Below are 19,954 nucleotides of genomic sequence, written 5' to 3'. Positions count from 1 at the left end.
TGAACAATCACCCGTGGTCTTAATTTCACATTATTAATTTATTCTGTGGTCCAAGGATCAACTCCATGACTTTCAAATATAAGGCTTATGCTAAAAATATTTTGTGTATTTCATCAATTATGCATGACAAATAACAGTTACTTCACTCAAATATGAAACTGCCATTTAAAGATTTTGATGCTGAACTATATTTCATATCATACTTATAAATGTTTATATAAATTGCTGGTAAGTTTTAAATAAATAAACTATTAATCATGTAGTGAATTCTTTTTTTTAAATTAGTTTTCTATTCAGCAAATACAGGCAGTTTGGTACCATTATTAGGCTCATCCGTGACCTACCCCCTCCCCAATGGCCCCTCCTTGTTGATGTATATTGCCTATCTTTTTAAGTGTTAATTACTGAAAAACCTCCAGAACTTGTCTTTTTTTTAATGAAGCATGCATGCTAGATATCTTAGAATCGAAAATTAGAACATTTCATCCTATTACCATGCAAAGCATTATATTTTAAAGACAAATACAAAAAAAAAACCTGTGGTGTATGAGTATTATAAACAGAATTATATGCTACCCCAATGAAGTATACATAGATCTGTAAAAATAAAACCAAAATCATATAATTTGGCTCCACAAGAATGAAAAACAAATAAAGCAAATCTATCAGTGAGCAAAGCTAGGATTTATGAACATATACATTTCTTTATTGCTATAGTGTGAATGTGTCCCTCAAAGCTCCACGTGAAAGACTGGACTTTCAGGATGCTACTGGGAATAGTTCCACTGAGCCCTTCAGATGTGGCGCCTCCTGTGAGGTCCTTAAGTCATTGTGAGTTTGTGGGATCATAGATCTCAGTCTCTTCTTCCTTTAGCTTCCTGACTGATGAAAAGAGTAGCTTTGTCTTGCCTTGCTCTTCTCTATTAAGTTCTGCCTCCTCACAGGCCCAGGGCAATGTAGCCAATGGTCATAGATCCCACCCTGCAAAACTGTGAAACAAAGTAATGTTTCCACTATGTAAGTTAGTTTTCTCATGCACTTTATTATCCTAATGCACACGGAAATAATATTTTTTAAATTATAATTTATAATATTGTTTTCAATCTATCAAAACTAAGTCACATGCTGCTTTATGCTTTTGGTATCTGATTTAGATGTAATCTTGATGATTAATTCACTATAATATAACTATCAAGGGGAAGGTGTTATGAAGATTTTAGTATGAAATGAAAATACATTTATTTAAGATTCAACATCTAGTATGTTGCTTAAATCTACACCTTGGCCATTTTTTCTCATTCTTTCCTTTTGTGAATATGAATGATTGGTTTACTCTCTCCTTCCACTTGCTGAGTGGCATGTGCTAAAAGAACAGGAGAAAGCTGATGTCTGCAATTCACTCTACACACAGAGGAACTGGGGAGATGAGCAGGAGTGTTGCTTTTTTTGTGAACCCATTATTGGCACAAGGGTGAAGAAGATAGACATTGAGGACACTCAACACCTACCAAAACAGTGATCCAAAGGCTCCTAAGTGCCCATCACTGAAGTAGATTTAAAAGGTACACAACATGGCTCAGGAAAACTTGTGGACAAGGGGGCAGAAAAGATTGTTAAAGCCACAAGTTGGGACATTATGCAGAGAGATATTGCCTCTTCCTCATAATTGACTGCTGCCCCCCCAGAATGCATGACCCACAGTCCCCATGGCATGACCTGAATCCCTAATGAGGAGGAATCCTTCAGAAAAGTGGCAGAGATGAGGAAAAGGATGGTACCAGTATGTGGTGTTTACATGCTAAGTATGGCCGTAATTAATAAAATAAATTTTAAAAATATACTACCTATATCCATAAGTAATAAAAAAAATTGGGCAAAAAATATCATACAGACAAAAATCACTGTTGTTTTCTCAAAGTTTCTATATACACAGACTCACAATCTTAGGAAAGGTCATCTTCTCTCAATCAATCCTTATAGAAAATTTCTTCAAAACCCAGCCCAACAGGCATGTCTCTGACTTAATTCACAATCTTATAAAAATGACCATAATATTTAACCATCATATTTAAGTAAGTTAATGTAACCATTAAGTTCCTTATTATTCTCTAATTCTGAATTAGTGTCTCAGACTTTTATTCCAGGATAAAATGATATCTCTACATGAATTAATTTCAACAGGGTATACATTTTTGAATGGAATGTCAGAATGTAGCCGAATACTTTGAATTCAGCCACAGAATGCTTGACTGACTACAGACCTAAAAAGGTAACTAGTCCTATCACAAAATATACCCATCCCAGGATCCAAAACCACTTGAGAAAACAAAATTATTGAATAAACTTTATCAAGCCCCATTTTGTTGCATTGAGAATTAATAAAACAATAGTAAAATGCATAATCCTTTCTCCTCTAAAAGCTTTGAGAAGTTCATGGTCACTTCCAAATAAAACAAAACAAAAAATACTTTCAAATAGCAAATAAAAGCCCACATCTGTGCTCACTTCAGCAGCATATATCCTAAAATTGGAAAGATAGAGATTAGCATGGCCCCTGCACAAGGATGACATGCAAATTCGTGAAGGATTCCATTTTTAAAATATTTTTTTTAATTTATTTGAGAGAAAGATATAGAGATAGGCAGGGAGAGAAAGACAGAGAGAGAGAGAGAGAGACAGAGAGAGACAGAGAGACAGAGACAGAGACAGAGACAGAGAGAGAATGGCCTTGACAGGGACTCCGGCCATTGCAAACGACATCAGACGCATGCACCCCCTTGTGTGTTTGGCTTACCTGGGTTCTGGGCAGTAGAACCCCAGACATTTGGCTTTGCAAGTAAGTGTATTAACAGCTAAGTTGTATCTCCAGCCCACACTCCATGTGTTTAAATAAAAGATTCAGACTTAAAAAAACAAGCCCGCATTTGTTGAAAAACAGATCTTAATGGCAAAGGGAAGTTACATAATGCAATGGAGAAAGAGGAGAGAAAACAAGAGCCACAACATAGACAAAAGAACTGAAGCAATAATTATATTCTGGGCTACTGGATGTTCTTAAGATAAGAAAAAATGCTCCTTTACTTATTTTTTGGAAGAAAGCTATCATGCCTATGTGACTTATTACATGCTAAGACCCATTAGCATTTGTGGATGACAGTTGTAATTCAAGGTGTCTAACGTCTTCTAACCAACATACAACTTAATTTATTTGAACAGATATGCTTTCACAAATATGTACCCCTTGTATACTGATACAAAATTCATAATGGTGTTAGGATATGAATGATGTGCATACTATTTGCCTTTTAAATTCTACATGTCAATAGTTTTAGTTATTAACAAAATTGTTCCCCCATTAGCAAGATCAAATTTAAGGAAAATTTAATCACTTAGCCACAGTCTCTTTACTATCAAGTTATTCCTTATTTGCTTTCTTACCTAGACATTGACTATCTCTATTTTGAATTTTTTTCTTAATAAATTTTCCTGCAATGACATTACATTCTATGCAGATTTTTAAAATGTTTTATTTATTTATTTGAGGAAGAGAAAGAGGCAGAGAGAAAGAGAGAATGAAAGATAAGTGGGGTACATCAGGGCCTCCATCCACTGCAAATGAACTTCAGACCCATGTACCCCAGTGTATCTGGCTTACATGTGTCCTGGAGAATCCAACTGGGACCCTTTGTCTTTGTAGGCAAATGTCTTAACTGCTAAGCCATTTCTCCAGCACAGCTATTTCATTTTATTTAACAACTTTATCAGTAATCATATTGTAGCATGTACTTACACTTCACTTTATGATTGATTATTATTATATTCCATGGTGAATTTTTTGATCCAACTTCTACTGATTGGCATTTTACAATTTGCAATCATGACTAATATTGCTATGAACATATATCTACTGGTATAAAATTTCTGGGTCCTAAGTAGCTTTTTTTGGAACTTTGGATCCACAACAACTGAATGTTGGAAGTTACAGACTGTTTTTCAAAGAATAGACTGTTTTATTTGCCTAGTTGCTATGTTTTGTTTCCACCCACACACCGTTGCATCTCTTCAACAATTGATATATTCTTTTTACTTTTAATATTGTCATTTGAATTGATGTGAAGTAGTATCAATTTGGCTTTTTTTTAACACATGTAGTGATTAATGTTATACATATTTATATATAATTGTACACTTTTCTTTTGAGAAAATTTGAATTATTTTAACCACTTGCTAAAGTAGATTGCATTGCTATGTCTTGATAATTACTTATAGATTGCATAGGTTATATTATTTAAGAAAATTATTTTAAATTCTGCAGTTTGGTATTTTGTTTTCTTTATGGCTTCCTTTGAGACAAGAAAAATGTGAAAACTAAAGGCCACCTTGATGAATTTTCTTTTGCTGAGGTAGTACCTTCCCTTTAGGATCCTGTGAGACCTCATCCTATGTGCTATTTCCTTATCAGGTTTACATTTTAATCATTTTTTCTATGGTAAAGTCCCAACCCTTTTATGTAACTTTCTTGAAATTTCTGAGTCAATAGTGAACTTTAGGTCTAATATCTTTAACTATCACGCAGATAACTAGAAGTGATAACGATCAGGTAATATCTCAGTGTAAAGCTGCTGTATGATTGGAAGGTATGTCATGCTTTTCTGCCCTTAACCCTTACTTTGGCTTAACTCTATAACATTAGGTTGAGCTAGTGTTTAGCATTGTCAAAAATGGATTGGGTATAGGGAAACATATTCTATAATACAATAAGAGAGATAATAACCTCCCCGTGTTTCAGCAAAATCACCCACAGTGAAAATCAACAAAAAGCATTAAATTGTACTCTGGACAGCATAGTCTAAACATATATCTACAGAACATTCTGTTAAAAAATTGTTAATAAACATTTTTCTTCCCAGCACTGTCTTCAAGTTGAATGATATGCTACGTAACAAAATATATATCTTTTTATTTTTTTGTTTATTTTTATGTATTTATTTTAGAGGGACAATCAGACAGAGAGAGAAAGAGGCAGAGAGAGAGACAGAGACAGAGAGAGAATGGGATGCCAGTGCCTCCAGCCACTGCAAAAGAACTCCAGATGCATGTGCCACCTTGTGCATCTGGCTTACATGGGTCCTGGGGAATTGAGCCTCAGATCAGGTTCCTTAGGCTTCTCAGACAAGCACTTAACCACTAACCCATCTCTTCAGCTATCTATCTATCTATCTATCTATCTATCTATCTATCTATCTATCTATCTATCTATCTACCTACCTACCTATCTATCTATCTGACTATTTACCTATCTATCTATCTACATATATATATAGGTTTTTCATGGCAGGTTCTCATTCTAGCCCTGGCTGACCTGGAATTCACTATGTAGTCTCAGAGTGCCATTGAACTCTGTGATCCTCCTACCTCTGCCTCCCGACTGCTGGGATTAAAGGCATGCACCACCACACCCAGCCCAAAATATATATCTTAACAACTAAAAAATTAAGTCAAAGGGGAAAGTTTGTGGGGGGGGGGAGGGAATTACCATGGGATATATTTTTTATAATCATGGAAAATGTTAATAAAAATTAAAAAAAATTAAGTCAGTTTTCCAGATACCAACCAGTTCATTCCATGTCCCTACCAACAGAAAATGGTGTCTTTGGCAGTAGGGTTTTACCATTAACCTTTGGTGGGTCATTAAGCAATTGCTCCAGCTGAAACCATATAGTAATTGGGGAAATGAGCAAGAGCACTACTTTCTTAGTGAACCTAGCACCAGCACAAGGGTGAAGGAGATAGACACAGAGAACACTCAACTCCTAGCAAACCAGATATCCAGAGATACAGGTTCCCAAGACCTCATCACTGAAGTAGACCTAAAACAAACCAAATATGGCTCAGGGAAATTCATGGAAGAGAGGGTGGAAAGATTGTTCAATCTACAAGTTGGAACATTATGCATGGAGACATTGGCTCTTCCCCATAACTGATGGGTAACCTCACAATGTATGACCCACAATCCCCAAGGAGGAGGGTTCCTTTGGAAGGAGGCTAACAATATTACTAACATGGCTGTATACACACTGTGTACATAACTAATAAAAATTTAAGTCACATAAAGATTATCATTATTACTTTGCTTTTTGTTTTTTCAAAGTAAGTCTCACTATAGCTCAGGCTGATCTGGACCATGTAGTCTCCGGGTGGCCTCGAACTCATATCAATTCTCCTACCTCTGCTTCCCGAGTGCTGGGATTAAAGGCTTGCGCCACCACACCAGGCACATAAAGGATATTTGATAACAATGAAGTAAAACAGAAAATTAATAAATAAAACTTTGAAAAGTAAATGTATGCATAGAAATTTAACAACTTACTTTAAGAAACAGGAGAGCTCATAAGCATTAAGAAGTCTTGAAATATATAAAGCTAGAAACAAAAATATGTGTCTCATAAATTATAGAATACATTTAGAGGAATATTTAAATAACATAGCTACCAATATTCACAAAAATAAAAATACCAGATTAATATTTTGTTAGCACATGTCATTTAAAGAAGAACCAATACAAATCTTACTTACATTATTACCAAACATGGAATGTCTTAGAAAAATGGAAGTTTTGCATTCTAAGTACCATTGAAAAAAAAAAATTAAAATGTGAGTCTCAATTTACTGCAAGGAGAACGAAGTAATACATTGTAAAATTTTGATGTCTAAATAACATGTAGGCATACTATCAAAAGATGAACAGGACACAATATGAATGAAACAGAAAAATCCTTTCATTAGCTATAACTGATGTTAATTTAGGTTACTAACAATGGAGACCACATGACACTGGGATAATGCATCCAAGTTGTTTAGGTTGGTTGTTCACTACTGTGTTCATCAGGCCAGCTGGACCATGAGCTTCCCCAAAGGTCTGTCTCTTGCCCCCTACTTATGGAAGGTCTGAGGGTATACTGGGTTCAGCCCAGTATCAGCTTTATGCGGGAACTGAAGATCACATCTCAGATACTCATGTATACATAGCTGCCAGCAATTTATCCACTGAAACCATCTCTCAGCTCATATTATTTTGATTAGAGAGATCTCTTGTACCCTAAGCTGGTCTTGAACTCCTAATACTTCTGCTGCCGTCTTAGAAATGCTGACATCACAGTTGTGCACCACTACCCTTAAATTTCTTCCTCACTTTACCTATAGTATCTGAAAAAGAAAAATTTTTAAAGTTTACTACCAAATCCATGATAGATCTTATAGTTTAATTTTGCCCTTCTATGTTTCTAGAATTTATAAAAGCCTGTCTGTGTTTCAGTTAGGGCAAAATAGTATTGCAACTTCTAGTGTTGTTAGTTAAGTCTAATGAATTTCCATCCTCTTTAGGCAAAAGACAAATATAAGAGAATTTCTGGAAGTATGTGTTACTGAAGTCTTTTCAAAAATAATTTTCCAGTGTTCAAATACGAAATCCCCTTTAATATTAACCAAAAGCTACATTCATATGCATGCATAATAATTATTTTATCATAATTTTATAGACATTTACATGCTTTAGTTTATTAAAATATTTATTTGAGAGGGAGAGAAATGGAGAGAATGGGAAAGCTAGGGCCTCTAACCACTGCAAATGAACTCTAGAAGCACATGCCACCTTGCACATACATGGGTACTAGGGAATCAAACCTTGGTCTTTAGGTTTACCAGGCAAGAGCCATAAATGATAAGCCATCTTTCTAGGCCCCTTTTGCCACATAGCTTATAATTTTTTTTTCTGAAACTTGGTGAAAATATGGGACAAAATATAATCATTGAACCATTGCTTTGACAATATAGCATTTTTAAAAATGAGTTATGAAAATGCATATTCAGGCCTGGAGAGATGGCTTAGCTATTAAAGTGCTTGCCTACAAAGACAGAGGACCCAGGTTCATTCCCCAGAACCCAAATAAGCCACAGGCACAATGTGGCATACACATCTGGAGTTTGTTTGCAGTGGCTGAAGGTCCTGTCATGCCCACTCTCTTTTTCAGACAAATTTTAAAAAAAGAAACGGCATATTCATTCTTGATTTAAGTTTAGCCTCTCACTCTGGGATAGTGATCAATTATATTCTACTAGGTAAACACATCTGCAGATTACTCTAACTGTTTCACCACGAGCACAAAATTAATTATATATGTAGCAGGAGATCATGCCTGTATGCAATGAAGAATGGTCATGGATTTCAAATTGCATGACAAAGTTAATCCCACTATATACTGCCTTCTATTTACTCTTTTTCATCTACAGTCTTTATCTACATATCAAGTGGGCAAAAAACAGATAAGCTTGCTAAATTAAATAATAGAGAATGTGTTATTCTTTCATCAACAAAGCTTAATACTGGAATTATTTGAATTAATATTGGAGATAACTAGATCAGAAATGGATAATTAAAATCCTTCAGGTTTCATACTTCCTAGATTCTTGTCCCATGGACCCAGACAAAGTTTCAGAATTTAAAACATATGCACAAATGATTTCACATTGTGTGCATGCATAGTTTTCAAATATATATTCATATATACACATCTGAAACACATCTCCTGTAAAAAGTAAATTACTGTTCATATTTTCACTTCATTGAATTCATTTAATTTGAGTATTATAATAAAATAAGCAATCTGTAAAGAACCACTTAAGTGAAACTTAGATTTTGCTCTTCAGGCTAACTTTGATACATACATACATATATATATGCTATGAGTTATACATTTGCTATATTTCGTAATGCTCATATGTTGAGCTAAAATACATTACACATACCTAGAAATTTAAGCTTATATTTCCTTAAATACACACACACATGCACACACACACACTCACATATATTATCTGTTCCATTACCCAAACGTTATTACAAAATCTTACTTTATATTTCAATCCCTCTCTTTCAGGGTACAGCCAACATATGGAGATAACATGTCATCTTGTACAATGAACATTCCTGTGGATTTTTATTGTCCTCATATTTAATGAAAAATTGTTTGTGGCTATATAAAATGGGATTTTGATTTTACTTTCAACTTTAGATGTACAAGGAATTTATTTTCTACATAAAGATATTTTATGAAGTGAGAAATGTCATCTTTAAAATCCAGTTGACTGGGAAATACAGTAAAATTCTTTGGTCTCCAAAATGGATGCTTTCCTAAAGGCAAATTTCCTTTTGTGTGTTCCTCTAAGGATACAGATTGGGTATTGCCTATTCTTGTGAAAAGCTACTTCCTGAACATCAGATATCAGACTGCTTTCCATGTACAGGTGATTAATTACTATGCCTCAGATTTCTTAATAAATATGCTGACTTCACCTTTCCTCAAGAATATCTTCACTGAGGGTTCACATAAAATCTCTGAAGATGTACATCAGAATATTTCAGTGCCATGTTCATTTTGTTTTCTTAACTCCTTATCACATTTGTGTTAAAATATAACTCTAATTGCTTGTACCACAAGACTTCAAATGAATTGACTCTGCAAACTCTCCAATCTCCTTTCCCATCAGTTATTTTTCCCAAACCTTTCTTCCTCAGTTGCAGGACTCCCTTTGTCTCCTGGAGGCACTACTAGGGCTTGCCAGTATTGAATACATTTTTCTTTTGTTCCCTTTAAGTGCTATTGTCCCAATAAATTAAATAAATTTGTCCCATTTTCTAATTTAATCTATTGCTTCCCAATTGTTAGTTCCACTAAGGGACTCTATTTACAAGCATATGCCATAAGCTGATCTACATCTACCACTTTGTTTTTTTACTTAACACCATTGGGTCAATTAATATTGAAATTATATCATTGTAGATCTCTAATTAGAATATACTTTTCCGAAGTAGGTCATATAAAATAATTTTTGTACTTTACAGTTTAATTTTAAGAATGTTTAATGAACAACAATGCATAAATAAATTTTAAACATAGATTCAAGGTATGCTTTTCCTAATCTTTCTGCACTAATAATGAAGTACAGTGTGAAACAGAAAAGACGAAGATGTGGTATATCTACACAATGGAATTCTATACAGCAGTAAGAAAAAATGAAACAAAGAAATTTAAGGAAAAATGGTTGAACCTGGAACAGATCATTCTCAGTGAACTTACCCAATCACAGAAAAAAAATCAACACATGGCCTCACTCATCTACAACACCTAACCTGAATCTACCCAAGATATCTTACATACCCAGCAAGCATCTCATGGACTAGACAACAGGATGGATGGGGAGGGCAGGAAGGGCATCGAAGGGTGGAAAACAGTAATCTGGACCCAAACGGTAATGGTACCATAAAATTCTACTTCCTAAAATACAGAACAAATGGCTGAACCTTCACTATACCCTTACAAGAAACACCTGAACCACAAGACACTGGAGAGGGTAGGATCAAGACTAACCTAATTCTTCTACATCTTCCCTCCCTCCCTCTCCCCCTCCCCCCCCCCTCTCTCCTCTATAACTCTTGTATATTAGTTATGTTTTTCCTCACTTTCTTATTCGGCACTGACCTGTAACCCCCACTTCCAGCTTGGGCCTACCATCCACAATGAGCTTTTGATCAGAGAAACCTACAAGGTTTCCCAAAACAATGACAGACTTTGGTCAGAGTACTTGATGACCCACCAAAGGCCAGTGGTAAGACCCTATTGCTGAAGACTCCATACGCAGCTGACACGTAAAATGGAATGACATGGCTGGAAGCCAGGAGAGAGTCAGTCCCCAGACAGTCAGCGTGTCTAGTGCCAGAAGGTGCTACATGGGCGACTGGGGGAAATGACCAATATCTGTCCAAGCAACACATTGTTTAACCTAATTAGCAACAAATAACCGGATGTGATGCCCACACAAGTGCAATAGTGGCACATAGCCATGGTGGGGAACCAACTGCCTTTGATTTGGCTAACTGATCCCCTCAGTGGTACCACACCCACAGCTGGAACTGGGAAACAAGTCAGAACCATACCCAAATATAAGCCCACTCTCCAATATCAAGCTACCATCAATCATGGGCTACAAGAGGGCCTACACCTATCAAACTCTCTGTCAAAAAAGAAATTTTTATCTCAATTTTTCGGGTACTAACTTACTCTCCGTTGGAGAATCTGCTTCTCTTTTTCAGATAGATGCAGATCCTAAGGAGAGGGCTGCCCCAACATACCTCAAAGGGGGCCCGACTGAAACTAAGGACAATTGGTGAAACAAGCAGGGTGATGTTTTCCTGATGAACCAGATACCAGCACAAAGGGGAAGGAGACCAACACAGAGAAAAATCAACTCCTACCAAATCAGAGAGCCTGAGCCTCAGAGGCCCCCAACACTTCAGCACTGAAGCAGACCAAAAATGAGCCCAACATGGCTCAGGGAAATTTTGTGGAAGAGGGGCAGAAAGAATGTCAGAGACACATGTTGGGTCATGATATGCAGAGACATTTATCATACCACTAACTGTGGGCTAACTCCACAATGCACGACCCAATTACATCAACAAGGAGGGTCCAATTGGAGGGGCATAGATCATGGATGAGCCTAAACAATGGTACCAAACTGCCTGTATTTGCTGAAAAGAAAACTAATAAATTAAATTAAAAATAAAAAAAAGAATGGTCAGATTCCAGTCCCCAATACAGATTCATTCCAAAATTCATTCTTCCTGCCCTATGATTCAGTATGAAAGGATTGAGGAATACCTATGCATGTGAAACTCCCCATCTACCATGTTCTCTCATTGTTTGCCATTACCACATACAATGGGATTTTCTCCGAATGCATCCTTCTCATAACCTCGATATCCTGTTGTTCCTCCAGAGCATTCCACTCTGTAATTGTCCCTTTGTTTTTGCACTACCCCTCTTCTCTCTAGTCAATAAGTTATATGTGTTTAAAATCACATTTTATGGCTGGAGAGATGGCTTAGGACACTGGTTTGAGGCTCAATTCCCCAGGACCCACTTTAGCCAGATGCACAAGTGGATGCACATGTCTGGAGTTCATTTTCAGTGCCTGGAGACCCTGGTACACCCATTCTCTCTCTCTCTCCCTCTTTCTATCTCTGACCCTCTCTCTCTCAAATAAATAAATGATAATAAACAAAAAAAATATTAAAATCACATTTTAGCATTTCACATTTATGAAACAAAAACACCTCATAGCATCATTTCTAGTCTGCCAAAATGTATACTTTGAATTAAATAAATGCCATTCTTAAAATACCTTCACATAAAAATTATTTCCTATGATGAAAAGAATTCACACTTTAAATTAATTTGATTATTTAATCTAATGTGTAGCCTGGAATTCACTATAAAGAACACTTGTGTGATAGTCATGAGCTGATGCCCACGTTGGTGGCACAGTCTTTTTGTGTTTCTTTAGGCGGTTATATAACTTCACTAACTTCTCACCCTTCAGAATTTGGATAGTGAGGTTGGTATTCATTCTAATGAGATTCATTGAACATGCAGCATAGTGTCGTTTTGTTTCATATGCAGTTTCTTAATGTTGTTTGTTTATAAGCATATGCGGCAAATGTGTTATTTCTCTTTTATTAAGTGATAATAATATAGAATGGATAAATACAAGCCAAAGTGCTTACTTTTACTAAAGACAAGCTGATAGCTATCAGCTCACATCTTATATTTAATAATATAATCTGCAAGCAAATGTCTCAATAAGATATACTAAGATGGGGCAATAAGTAATATACACTAAGTCAAAGTGAGTAGAAATGAAGTAATCCTTATTTACTGGAGCAAATTTTAATGTGTGGCAAGTTATCTACGCATCAAAATTAATATACTGTATAAATTATATCTTCCATATCAAGAAGTGACTATATATAATACTTTCAAACAAACTGATGCCTCATGATGTAAATTTGATATCATTTACTTCATATAAGTTTTGAATTCTAATTGATGTGACCTTATTTAATAATTCATAGATTGATTTGAGTGTACATTTTACAATAATTTAACTAATTTTGTTATGATAAATCGAGTTAGTCTTCATTTTAAATATAGAGTGCATAAGCACATAACATGAAAATCCAAACCTTTAACATTACATTAACTGTACCTGTTATTTATCACTCTATGTATTTTTCTTTTTTTTTTTTTTGTTTGCCTTTTGTTTTCTGTATTTTGTGAGGATGCATATTGCAGAAATGGATCTGTTGGTGCAATGGTTTATTTTCTTTATCTACTTCTATTATTTTAACTCTTATTAGATTGTCTATACTTGTCATACTTGACATTTTGTTTAATGCTTTGAGATTAATACAGAATAGGATTTAACAACAGATTTTATCTTTAATTTATATAGTGTCCAAGATGTAGAAGTTACAAAAGTACAAGAGATATTAGCTTGAACTTCCTCTATAATAGATTAAAATTTAGTGTGTTAGTTCATTGTGTGTGGGGGGAGGGTGTGTTTCTGGATATTATCTCCTACCCTGTAGTTCTTACATTCTTTCCATCACCTTTTCTGCAAAATTCCCTGAGCCTTGGTGGGAGTGCTTTAAAATCTACATTAATGTTAAACTCTCAGCAGCTTCTGGATTTCTGCCTTGATGCATTTGAGTATCCTCAGTGTCTATCTCCATCATCCTGGCACTGGCTGTCAGGCTTGCCTGGAAGCAGCACTCTTGCTCACCTTGGCAGTGCCTCTGTGGTTTCACCTGGGCCCTGGCCATTGTGCAAACATGGTTCAACTCCTGCCAGGGAGTCAGAACGCTTTCATTATTGGTAGATTTTGGTTATACGAGCTTCTCACTGCTTTCTAAAACAGAAAACCAGATGGGACAAAGAGGATAAGAATTTGGTAAGTTAGAGAGATTTTGACATGTGTAGCCTCAGGTTTGGACAAAGATTAGTGGGAGATGGTCACCGGAGTCCATGATCTTGGTCTCCATAGGATTGGGACTTGGTCCCCTTTTGCAGTTATGAGTTTCTTTCCACTGATGGTATATCCTAGCCAGTAAGAAACAATTAGTTACCTACCTAGGCTGTGTACTACTGTTGTGCAGGTGTGTAAATCTCATCAGGCTGTCTGATTTCATATACCACTGTCCTCTGTTTGCTCACAATGCTGTTGGTCCTTTTCCCCCAGTGGCTCATGTAGCACTTTTCAGCATTATAATGGCTAACTATCTGGCCATTGGTTTCCTAACACATTCCATCACATCTCTGATGTTCTGCATTAGCAACATGTGGTGCCTTCAGCAGAAGGATCTCAGGTTTTACCTTAGGTGGGTAATCAAGTGTTTAACAGAAGACTGTCCTCTTCTGGGGAACTTGAAGGTCTTTCTGAACAACAGCTCGACATGCATCATAACAAATTTCTGGTACTAGTAGTTATTAGCCAGAGTCAAACTTCTTATGGTTAGGCTTCATACCACCCTCTCCAGAGCTAATCTTACCAGACAATCCCTACATGCTCCTATTGAGGGTTGTATATTTTAGTCTTCTATCCAGAAGGAAGATTTCTCTGGTACTAATGTAATTTGGATTTGGTTTTGTGTGTATCTTCCCCTGCCCTTTTATTCCCCTCCCCCAACAAACCTTTCCATCCCTCTTATCTGCCCACCCTCCTAGTGTTTTGAGTGTGCATGCAAATGAAGCTGTTCCAGTTTAGGAAGCAAAGATGCAGGACAGAGCTCTGCATTTGATTTTTCTGGGCTTGTGTAAGTTTACTCAGTATGATCTGCTCCAAGTCTGTCCAGTTAAATATATAGAGAGATATATAATTTTCCCTACTTCTGAGTAGAATTCCTTTGTATATGTGTACCACATCTTCACTATCCATTCATCAAATGGTTGGTTGATTCCAGTTCTTAGCTACTGTTCACTGAGCAGTTATAAACATCCTTGAGAAAATATCTGTGCAGTATAGATAGCATGAAGCCTTTAGGGTGGATGCCCAGTAGAGGACTAGCTGGGTCAGTTAGTAGCTCTATTATCTTTTCAGGAGTCTACATATTGATTTCCACAGTAGCTGTACAGCATTGTACTCCCCCCATCAGGGAATGAGGGTTTCTTTTTCCCAGCTGTCTTGCCAACATACTGAGTTAAGTAAGGTGGAATCTCATAGTTATTTTAATTTGTGTTTCTCTGATGTTTAAGGATGTTGAACATTTTTAATTTACTTTCAAGAGGAGAGATAGAGAAAGAGAGAGAGAAAGAGAGAGAGAGGATGCCAGAGCCTCTAACCAGAGCAAACAAATGACAAATTCCAGATGCATGTGTCACTTTGTGCATCTGGCTTTATTTAGATGGGTGATGGGGAATCAAACTCAGGTCATTAAGTTTTGCAGGTCAACTCCTGAAATGCTGAGCCATCTCTCCATTCCCTATTATACATTTTCTTAGCTGAATAGTACCCATTTGTAACTCTTCCTTTGAGAATTGCCTATCATTTCTCTGCCCCATTTTTTGAGTGCTTGACATTTTATTGTTATTATTCTTTTTTAGTCCTTTTTGGTTTTAGATATTAGGCTTCTGTTAGTGGTAAGGCTGGGGAAGATTTTTTCCCATTCTTTGGGTATCTGTTCCCTCTGTTTATGGTATTTTTGTCCTTGCCAAAGCTTATTAGCTTCTCAGATTCTTGTTGAGTAATTGTTATTAAGCTTGTAACTTGAATCTCCAGTCGTCTGGCTAGAGGATGTGTCACTGGAGGGCAGATTTTGGGACCCAGCCCAAAGGTGTGTTTGGGGACAGATCTGATTCCAGCCAAAAAGTATTCAGAACAGTTTGAGCTCTAGTCTGGTTATTGATCGTGTGATTATATGGAAAAATAATAGCACTCTAATATAGTGAAGTCAAACATGTTTATTCATCTTTATTTTTATTTGCTTGATTTATTGGCTCATTATTTAAAGATAATTATCACTATGCAGTTAAGTTTGACCTGGGTCTTACAATTTATCTCAGGCTGCCTATGACTTGCAGTCCAACAGTCTTAGCAACCTGACTATTAAAATACATACATTAAAACCGTGTGTGGTGACACACATCTTTTTTCCCAACACTTGGGATACAGAGGTAGGAAAATTATCATGACTTTGAGGCCACCATGAGAATATACAATGAATTCCAGTTCAGTCTGGTTAGAGCAAGACTCTACCTCAAAAAATATAAAGATATTAATGTCACACCGAGGCAGTAAGATTCATTCTTCTTGTTAAATAATATATGAATGAAGATTAAAAAATACAGAATTAGCTCAGTAAAAAATAATCTAGCTAAAAATGGGAAATTATAACATAATGCATGCCATTACATATATTTTCTTAGCTGTATATGGATATGTGTGTACATATAACTATATGAATAAATATAAAATCAGTATTGTACCCATCGGGTATGACAAATAATACATTCTTATTTTCACTTCCTTAGGATCAAAAATCTTACCATAATTTGATATTATAGTGAACATTTAAGTTATAACCATTTTTAATACAAAATGTTATCCAAATTTTAGGCCTTGCTTTTCTCTGTCTCTACTTATCATTGACTACTTCCTTCTCTCTCTCTCTATTTACACACACACACACACACACACACACACACACACACACACATACACACACACATTACCACATTGTTACCACATACCAAACTCCTCTAGTTGTTTGTCTATGAGGAAATAGAAAACTAAAACTATTTCTGGCTCTGCTTCACATTTATATAGGTAAGCACATTAATATTTTGAGATTATACTGCTATAGTGGTTTAATTACCCATTCCTCCTAAAATAAAAATTAAACAGACTCCAACATTCTCACAAATTACGTTATACTGAGCTCATAGAATATTTCCAATGCCTCTTCTGAAATGCTCCCTGAGCCACAGGAGACCTAATTGGCAACCTAATTTAGTGTGGAACTCTCTGTAGCCTTTGGATTTCTGCTTTGATAGGTTTTGATTGATCACCAGGTCAGTCACCTATTCCATGGAGCTGGTTGTCAGGCTACCAGTAAGAGAGGTATTTTAGTTATTTTTCACAAGGTCAAGATGCTCAGAAAGCTATTGTGTATGTAGAGTATGGAGAATTTTTTTCTCAAAATATCTGATTTTTAGTATATTTGTTTATTTTTTAAAATTTAATTTATTAGTTTTCTTTTCAGCAAATAAAGACAGTTTGGTATCATTGTTTAGGCTCATCCATGATCTACCCCCTCCCATTGGACCCTCCTTGTTGATGTAAATGGGTCGTGCATTGTGGACTTAGCCCACAGTTATTGGTACGATAAATGTCTCTGCATATCGTGACCCAACATGTGACTCTGACATTCTTTCCGCCCCCTCTTCCACAAAATTTCCCTGAGCCATGTTGGGTTCATTTTTGGTCTGCTTCAGTGCTGAGATGTTGGGGGCCTCTGAGGCTCAGGCTCTCTGATTTGTAGGAGTTGATTTTTCTCTGTGTTGGTCTCCTTCCCCTTTGTGCTGGTATCCGGTTCACAGGAAAACATCACCCTTGCTTGTTTCACCAATTGTCCTTAGTTTCAGTCGGGCCCCTTTTGAGGTATGTTGGGGCAGCACTCTCCTTAGGATCTGCATCTATCTGAAAAAGAGAAGCAGATTCTCCAACAGAGAGTAAGTTAGCACCGGGAAAATTGAGATAACAATTACTTTTTTGATAGAGAGATTGATAGGTGTAGGCCCCCTTGTGCCCCATGATTGATGGTAGCTTGATATTGGAGAGTGGGCTTATGTTTGGGTATGGTTCTGACTTGTTTCCCAGCTCCAGCTATGAGTCTCCTACCACTGAGGGGATCAGTTAGCCAAATCAAGAGCAGTTGGTTCCCACCATGGCTGTGTGCCACTATTGCACTTGTGTGGGCATCACATCAGGTTATTTGTTTCTAATTGGGTTAGACAATGAGTTGCTTGTACAGATATTGGTCATTTCCCCCAGTCGCCTATGTAGCACCTTCTGGCAGTAGACACACTGACTGTCTGGGGACTGACTTATCCTGGCTTCCAGCCATGCCATTCCATTTTACATGTCAGCTGCATATGGAGTCTTCTTCAGCAATAGGGTCTTACCACTGGCCTTTGGTGGGTCAAGTACTCTGACCGAAGTCTGTCATTGTTTTGGGAAACCTTGTAGGTTTCTCTGATCAAAAGCTCATTGTGGATGGTAGCTCCTAGCTGGAAGTGGGGGTTACATGTCAGTGGCCACTAAGAAATTGAGGAAAAACCTAGCTAATATACAAGAATTAGAGAAGGGGGGGGGAGAGGGATGGAGGGAAGATGTAGAAGATTTAGGTTAGTCTTTATCCTACCCTCTCCAGTGTCTTATGGTTCAGGTGTTTCTTGTAAGGGTCTAGTGAAGGTTCAGCCATTTGGTCTGTCTTTTAGGAAGTAGAATTTTATGGTACCATTGCCGTTTGGGTCCAGATTACTGTTTTCCACCCTTCGATGCCCTCCCTGCCCTCCCCATCCATCCTATTGTCTAATCCATGAGATGCTTGCTAGGTATGTAAGGTATCTTGGGTAGATTCAGGTTAGGTGTTGTAGATGAGTGAGACCATGTGTTGATTTTTTTTTTTTTTTTCTGTGATTGGGTAAGTTCACTGAGAATGATCTGTTCCAGGTTCAACCATTTTTCCTCAAATTTCTTTGTGTCATTTTTTCTTACTGCTGTATAGAATTCCATTGTGTAGATATACCACGTCTTTGTTATCCATTCTTCTAATGATGGGCATCTGGGTTGATTCCAGCTTTTAGCTATTACGAATTGAGCCACTACAAATATGGTTGAGCAAATTTCTCTGGCTTTGGTATGTGTTGAGTATCCTTAGTATGTGTCTCCATCACCCTGATGTAGTTTGCTGGGCTTGCAATGAAAGAAACACTCTGGTTCATCTTTCCAATTCCTCTGTGGTTTCACTTGGTTCTTGGCTATAGTGTGAGTGGTGCTTTATTTTTTCAGATTTCACTACCTGCTGAAGAAGAAGAAAAGATTTTTCAACAGAGAATAAAGTCAGCATAGTTAAATGGGATAAGCATCATTAATTTAGAGTGCAACTGCCCTTACCAGGTATGTAATTTTTATTATTAAATGTCTAATATTATAATGTGAAAAATGATAAACCTGTGATGTGTTCTCTCTCATAATACAAGATTTGGCAATAATATCATTTTAGGCATTGTAAATGTCTTAATAATATCATACATCTACTTATCTTTCTTTGTGAGTACATAGTTTATGAAAAGTACCATAATTTTTTTTTAATTTCTTGCTTTAGACTACATTTAACTGAAAATTTTAGTGCATTCAGGGTAAATACTAAATTATACCTTATTAGATTTGCCACTGTGTACAGAACATAATTATTTCCATTGTTTTATAAAATTTAATTAAAAATATAAATAATCTATAGTAAGTATAGGGAAGAGTACATTCCTAAGACAATAAAATTTGATTTGAACATTTTTTAGAGATCTTGAAATAGTTATACTTGATGTTTTATTTGTATAACTGCAGTATACAATTACCAAACATTTGGACATTGCTTTCTTTTATTAGTGATGAACACAGTGTACATAGAGCCATGTTGATATCATTGTTAGCCTCCTCCCTGTTCTTCTCTGTTTGCAGGGACCCTTCTTGTTGGGGAATATGGGTTGTGCATTGTGGGGTTAGCCATCAGCTGTGGGTAAGAGGCAATGTCTCTGTGAATAATGACCCAATGTGTGGCTCTAACAATTTTCCTGCCTTCTCCACTGAAAATTTCCCTGAGCCATGTATACTGTTATTTGGAGTATATTTTATTATTTCTTTGAATTTATTTGAGAGAGAGAAAGAATGGGCTTACCACGGACTCCAGCCATTGCAAATGAACTCCAAATGCATGTGCCACCTTGTGCATCTGGCTAACATGGTCCTGGGGAATCAAACTTGGGTCCTGTGACTTTAC

At 36.5% G+C, this 19,954-nt stretch overlaps 1 non-coding gene across 1 annotated transcript; it reads left to right on the top strand.

Annotated features, from left to right (window-relative positions):
- Nucleotides 1–2,497: 2,497 nt before the first annotated feature.
- LOC123459693 lies at nt 2,498–2,599 on the top strand. The gene has a single exon (XR_006636451.1). It is a non-coding gene; the product is annotated as a U6 spliceosomal RNA (small nuclear RNA).
- The last annotated feature ends 17,355 nt before the right edge of the window (nt 2,600–19,954 follow it).

The sequence above is a fragment of the Jaculus jaculus genome, chromosome 3 (assembly GCF_020740685.1).
Source record: "Jaculus jaculus isolate mJacJac1 chromosome 3, mJacJac1.mat.Y.cur, whole genome shotgun sequence".
In the NCBI taxonomy this organism is placed as follows: Eukaryota; Metazoa; Chordata; class Mammalia; order Rodentia; family Dipodidae; genus Jaculus; species Jaculus jaculus.
The sequence above is the reverse complement of the archived record's forward strand: the minus strand, read 5'-3'. Positions and strand labels throughout refer to the sequence as shown.